The following is a 6,854-nucleotide window of genomic DNA, read 5'->3' on the forward strand; positions in this document are numbered from 1 at the left end:
TATCTTGAATATCACCATAGAACCTTTGTCCAGCGATGGATAGAGATAGAGACAGAGACCCACATCAGAGCACTAGACTGAGCTCCCAAGGTCCAGTTGAAGCGCAAAAGGAAGGAGAAGATGAGCAAGGAAGCCAGGACCATGAGGGGTTGGTCCACCCACTGACACAGTGTGCCTGAACTAATGGGAGCTCACCAAAGCCAGCTGGAATGGGACTGAAGGAGCATGGGATCAATGTAGACCCTCTGAATATGGCTGACAATTGGGGCAGACTGAGAAGCCAATGATAATGGCACTGGGATTTATCTCTATGGCATGAAAAAAGAAAGCATTAATTTGAAGAAGATAGCAGAGGATTATATGGGAAGGTTTAGAGGGAGAAAAGGGAAGGGAGAAACGCTATAATCTCATGAAATATACACATGTGGTTCTCTGTTCTTTTAGGCACTTGATAGAATCATACTTCTGTCTGCATGAAGAAATTAGGTGTGATCACATGTCATGCTATCGCCAGTGGACTATAGGTCAAAGAGATGTGTAATATTTTGAGAAGGAGCAGTTTTTTTCATGCTCTAGTGCAATTTTTCTCAACATATGGGTCTCAACCCCTTTGGGTTGAGCAACACTTTTATGGGGGTTGAATATCAGATATTCTGCGAATTAGATATTTATATCATAATTCCTAACAGTAGCAAAATCACAGTTAAGAGGTAACAATAAATTAATGTTATGGTTGGGGGGTCACCACAACATGAGGAACTGTGTTAAAGGATTGCAACATCAGGAAGGTTGAGAATCACTGAGCTAGAAGTTTTAAAAACTAATGTAAAACTATCCCCAATCTCTGTCTCCCAGCTTCAGATGGTAGCCACTTCATTGGCCGGGACACAAGAGTGAGGGATTCTCAGACTGCTCAGAATGGCAATGTAACACTAGTCCAATATAAATCTTGCTTTGAGTCACTTACTTGACGGGTTTTATTTCATAATATTCTCTTTACACTTTGCAATAATACAAAGATGAAGGTAAAACTAGGCAAAAGTTTGCGAACCTCTTATGTGACCTGTACTTTTCAACTTCATTTCCAATGACTCCTCTTCACACACCCACCAGTTCTTTCTAGTAGGTGTGCTTGTGCTTTCTTACTTTTATTGTTTGCTCCTTTACCTCAAATACTCAGAGTGGGAAGTAGTTCCACCCTCCTTAACCTATTGTAGCTTTTTTTCTGTACCACTGTTCTGCTTGTATCAGAGTGTCTTACAAATGTATTTAATTTAATATTCTTGCCTAGAATTTCCTTCAAGTGAGGATCTAATTTAGAAATAATTTTTGTATGAGCCCACAAAATTTAGATGAAAATCTTTCATGTTCAAGCTCAAGTATTTGTCAAATGACTACACTCTATTCCAGAAATTCAATATAATTGAATTATCTTAATATTTTGTGGCAGAGTTTGCTTTCTGTGACTGTGTAGCTGACGGAGAGGGTGTAGTGTAACAGTCAAGGTATGGGGTGAAGAAAGCATAAAAGGAAAGTTAACCAACTGCTAACATGGTGTCATCTCTAAGCCTAACACTGTTCTAAGTATTATGAGGAATTTACACACAGAAGATACCATTATGACCTTAGTTGTCTTATTGTCTGCTGTGGGACAATGGTCTGTACCCTATCACTTGCATTTTAATAAAACACTGATTGGCCAGTAGCCAGGCAGGAAGTATAGGTGGGGCGACCAGGAAGGATGTAGAGGCAGGGCAATGAGAACAAGGGAATTCTGGGAAAAGGAAATACACAGCCTGCAGTTGTCACCCAGATGCAGAGGACACAAGATGAAAATGCCTGGCTGATAAAGGTACCAAGCCACATGGCTAATACAGACAAGAATTGTGTGTTAATATAAGATGTAATAATTAGTTAATAAGAAACTTGAGCTAATAGGCCAAGAAGTTTATGATTAATGTAGACCTCTGTGTTTTTCTTTGTGATTGAAAGGCTGAGAAATTGGGTGGGACAGAAACCTCTGCCAACAATTGTCCAATTTGGGAAAAAAGCACAAACAATCTCTGTACACTCAAGATACTAGAATTCTGTTCCAAAAGGTGACTTTTCAATTATTTATGAAGCATGCTTTTCTTTTATCTAGTTTCTTTTTATTGAAAATAAGTTTTATGTAATACATTCTAATCATAATTTCCTCATGCCCCAACTCCTCCCAGATATTCCCAATCACCTCGTCCATCTAACTCTGTGACTTCTTTCTTCATCTCTCTAGACAACAAACAGGCAAACAAAAAAAAATCAAACCAGAATATAAAACCAAAAATTTAAAAATAATAAAATAGTAAGAAATATACATTTTTTGAGAATTTAATACATATGCAAGTTATATTTGGATCATTTTCACTTCCACAACTCCTCCTAACTCCTTCCTGATCCATGCTTACCCTTTCATGAAGTATTCTGCCTCTCAGGCAAGTGTGAAGACTTGGGTGCAGATTACTAGAACCCATGTAAACCAGGCACAGAAGCTCACATCTGTAATGCAAGTGCCCTCCAGTGTGTTGGGAGGTAGAGATATGAGAATCCCTGGAAGTTGTATTAGGCCACCTAGCCTGCTATATTCAGCTGTGAATAACAAGTCTCTAAAACAAACAAGGTGGAAGACAGATGAGGACTGACACCCAAGGGTGCCCTCTGACTTCCATAACTACTATGACCTGTATATACTACATGTGTGCACACACGTACATATAAGCAACTACATAATTAAAAAGCAAGCATGCAAACAAATAACCCAAACTCAAACCCAAACAAAAAATTGCTTGTAAACTGATTAATTTTGTTTAGTTTAACTCAAGAGTATTTTCAATCCACAGAGTTCTTTGGTACAACTTGACATACATTGAATATGGTGTGTGTGTGTGTGTGTGTGTGTGTGTGTGCATAAGGTGTAGTCAGTGATCTGGTAAATGTTTAGCAATCATCATCAAGGTGAGGGTATCCTGATTTGCAATAGTTTCCAATTTCTAGAGTATAATACTTTCTTTTAAGTGTAATACTTTTCACTGTGGCCAGCTGTAAAGCATAGGAATATTGAAGGAGGGAGCAAGCTCAGGTATTTGGATAACTTGAAAAAAGCTTTATTTATTTTTGTTTACCTACATATTTATATTTATGTATATGTGTGTCTATGTGCATTTATGGGCATCAACTGCATGCCGGTGTCCCAGGAGTCCAGAGGGCATTGGATCTCCTGGAGCTGAAGTTAAAGACAGAGGTGATCAGCCAAGGCGGGTGCTAGGAAGTGAACCCAGGTCCTCTACAAGAGCAGCAAGTGTTCTCAGGTACTAAGCCATCTCTCCAGGTTTGGACATTTTCTGATGACATAAACAGACTCTTGAAAAATGGAATACTCTTATTGTTATGCCTCACTTTTAGGACTGCTGAAGTTTTGAATGAGAAGTTTTAGTATTACCAACAAATCACTCCAATTCTCAAGTTAGGGACTTTCAAAGCACCGATTTACACTAAAAATATTTGTTTATTTTAAAACTAATCTATGGGACTACAAATCAGAAGAATGGATACCTTCTGCATGTGGATGAGAAACTTTCTGGTTGGTGGAAACTTCATACATTGGTATGGATGGTGATTATGTTTGTGCTCATTTATATCTCTCCAGGAAATAATTTTAAAATACCCTGCTCATTTTGTACTTCTTCTGTGACATAGTTCTTCCAGGTGTATATTAAATTAAAAGTAATGGGAAGGAGATAGGGTCAGGGAAGAAATACAAATAATATGATTAGGAGCGTGCATATGAATAAGTAGTGTTGTTGCATGGTATACGTTTCACGCAGTGCATTATCCATCATGCACATGGTGGTGGTATTAGCTGGGAAATTGGGTTCAGGTAAGTAACACCAGGAAGTAATGACTGTTGGCATTACATGTAGCAATCTGTTTTCCTAGAACAAACTGCGGATGTATTCTGTTTGGAATTAATACTGTATCTTATATTTTATCCATAAAAATGACTTATGAGATTACATCCATTAGTTTAATGGAATATCACAATCATTATTCCAAACTTATTTATATTGTAATCAGTAGAATGGGATGCCTTTTCTGGATAAGAAAATGAATGTGAATGCCAAAGATTTTCTCTTATTTAATTTTAATAATTGTAAATCATCATATCTGACATGTATTTTAATATTTATGCAAGAAGTAAATCCCATTAAAGGAAACAGAAGCAGGAAAAGCCACATTAAGGATTGCAATCTGCTGAGATGGCTATGATAGTGCTTATTTATACACAGTATTTGGGAGATAAAGGCAGGAGGATCAGGAGTTAGAGGTTAACTTGTACTACAAGAGACATCTCAAAAGCTTTTCAAATTGCTTCTTTGATATAGTTTTGGAATATTATATTTGTACAATGTAATGTTCATCATTAAGTTATTGCCCCTGGGTAGAAACTAGGAGTTTTGAGCAGGGGAAAGCCCATGGGTTGCCCTTATTTCTGACGATATTTGCTTTTTACTAAAATCTCTGTCAAGGTTATAGTTTAGAAAAGAATGTTCCAAAATGTTGAGTGGGGGTGCTGTTCGCTCTGCTGCCTCTGGAAATGAGCCTGTTAGCAGGCTCAGAGATTTGCTATTAGGTCATTTGTAGTATGACCTCAGCAAGATGACTGAACTAAAGTGCCCTACCACTTATGAGTGAAACTCTTAGAAACTTCCTTCACTTCCCTGTGCCTCAATTTCGTTCTTGGTGAGAGTACTATAGGATTGTGTTGATTAAATTTGTAAGTTGACTTAAAAGAAAGCATGGGTGACTTAATCATCAAATCAAATCTCTCCCTTACAGGACATTAAAAGGAACAGGGTTCAGGACTTGCCAAGTTTAGATGAAGGCAAGGTTTTGTAATAGACATAATCATTGTTCTTTCTAAGCTGTATTAATGTGCTTTCCTCTTTTACCTTTCTAGATATATGACCTTCTTTTTAGTGGATTCAAGGTATCTGCCTGCCCACAGGTGGTGGGGAGGAGGGTAGAATTAGGATTTGCTGGACTTTAGCAAGAACTCAAAGAGGGAAAATATAGTATTGCATTTCTGGTTTCCAAAATAGGATTTTCAAGTTCAAAGCAAGAAAATAAGTCTGAAAGGCTGACTTTATTGAGATGGAAAGGGATTTTCTAAATTCCTTTATCCTGTTCTTTATCTTATAAAGAGGACCTGAACTAAGCTAATCACGGAGTTTAACCTAAGGGCCCTTTGCTCTGAAAAAGAGAGGTGGAGGCATTATAAAGACTTCTGCTATGGATCTTCTAGATGGTAGGAGGAGTATAGAGAAGAAAAGGGATAGGAGATATGGTCAGAGATATAGCAAGTGCTCTTTTCGGGGGCTAAAGTTTTAGAATAAAAAAACTTTTTTTCCAATTAGGGTTCCAGAAGGAGAGGGAAATGAGGGCTACAAAACCCAGATTGGTGGACAAGAATGATGAGAGAGAGAGAGAGAGAGAGAGAGAGAGAGAGAGAGAGAGAGAGGAGAGAGAGAGAGAAAGAGAACCAGTGAGAGAGTGAGAAAGACAGACCAAGAGAAACAGAGAGAGACAGAAAGACACAGAGACAGAGAAACACAGAGAGAGACAGGAAGAGAGGCAGTGGCAGAAACAGAGAGACAGAGGGACAGACAGAGGTAGAGAGACAGAAGCACACACACACAGAGAGAGAGAGAGAGAGAGAGAGAGAGAGAGAGAGAGAGAGAGGAGAGAGAGAGAGAGAGAGAGAGAGAGAGAGAGAGAGAGAGAGAGAGAGAGAGGCAGGCACAGACAAACAGACAGACAGACAGACAGACACACATGCAAACCACCCCCCCCCCCCACACACACACACAGAGTTTACCCGTTCATGCTGTCCCTGGCTTCTGAGCAGTGTGGAGCCATAGGCTTGGAAGTTTTCTCAGGCTCCTAAGATAGCAAGATTCTGGCTCCGAAGACTGCAAGAGTGACTGACTCACCATGACAGGGACAAAATAACCCTGTACCTGGAGCAAGACCAGAAGAGGGTTAAATGAAATTTCTGAGGAGTAGGTTCACAGCACTGTAACAGTCTACGAGATGTAATTGGCATGGAAATAGGGCCAGGTTGTGAGCCAGGTAAAAGGCACAATGGTCTGTCAGCAATCTCAGTTGTAGGTTCTTCCCCTAGACACCAGTAAAATGCCAAGAAGTGAGAGTATTGTGCCTTAGGAATTTCTACTAGAGTTAATACTCATCCTGGATCAGTCTTGGCCACCTGTCCCAGAAAGATGAGCTAGGGAGGTTTGTTCTCAGTGAGTCTGTGCCAGGAATATTAGAGGCCTAGTTACCTAAGAACAATATCTACACCATAGGTTCCATCTGTTCCATCTGTTCACCAGGACTTTAAACCTGTTGAGTGCTCCCACGTAAGTGCTCTAGCCTTTGCCTAGTTTTTCTCTTCTTTTACACCTACACATCTGGTCCTCCTAACCTCCTAACATGGCTGTCCAACCTCTGGGTCATCCACTTATTTGGAGAGCTTCTCAGAAACCCATTTAAGATGCCACATCCTCTGGTGGGTTAGTGTACAGAGGTGTGTGCTAGCCTGTTACCAAAAGTCATATCAATAGGTAGAGAAGATGCTCACTGTCAAGTTTAGATGTGATGCTGTGACCTCTCCAGGTTCTTTTTCAAGCTACCTTGTTGGAAATCAGCCTATTTTAATTTGTGTATGTGTGTGTGTGTCTACCTACCTACCTACCTATTTAAATTGTTGGGAGAGGTTCTCACTATGTGGGCCAGGTTGGCTTTGCATAGCCCAGGCT

Source organism: Chionomys nivalis, chromosome X (assembly GCF_950005125.1).
Source record: "Chionomys nivalis chromosome X, mChiNiv1.1, whole genome shotgun sequence".
NCBI lineage: Eukaryota > Metazoa > Chordata > Mammalia > Rodentia > Cricetidae > Chionomys > Chionomys nivalis.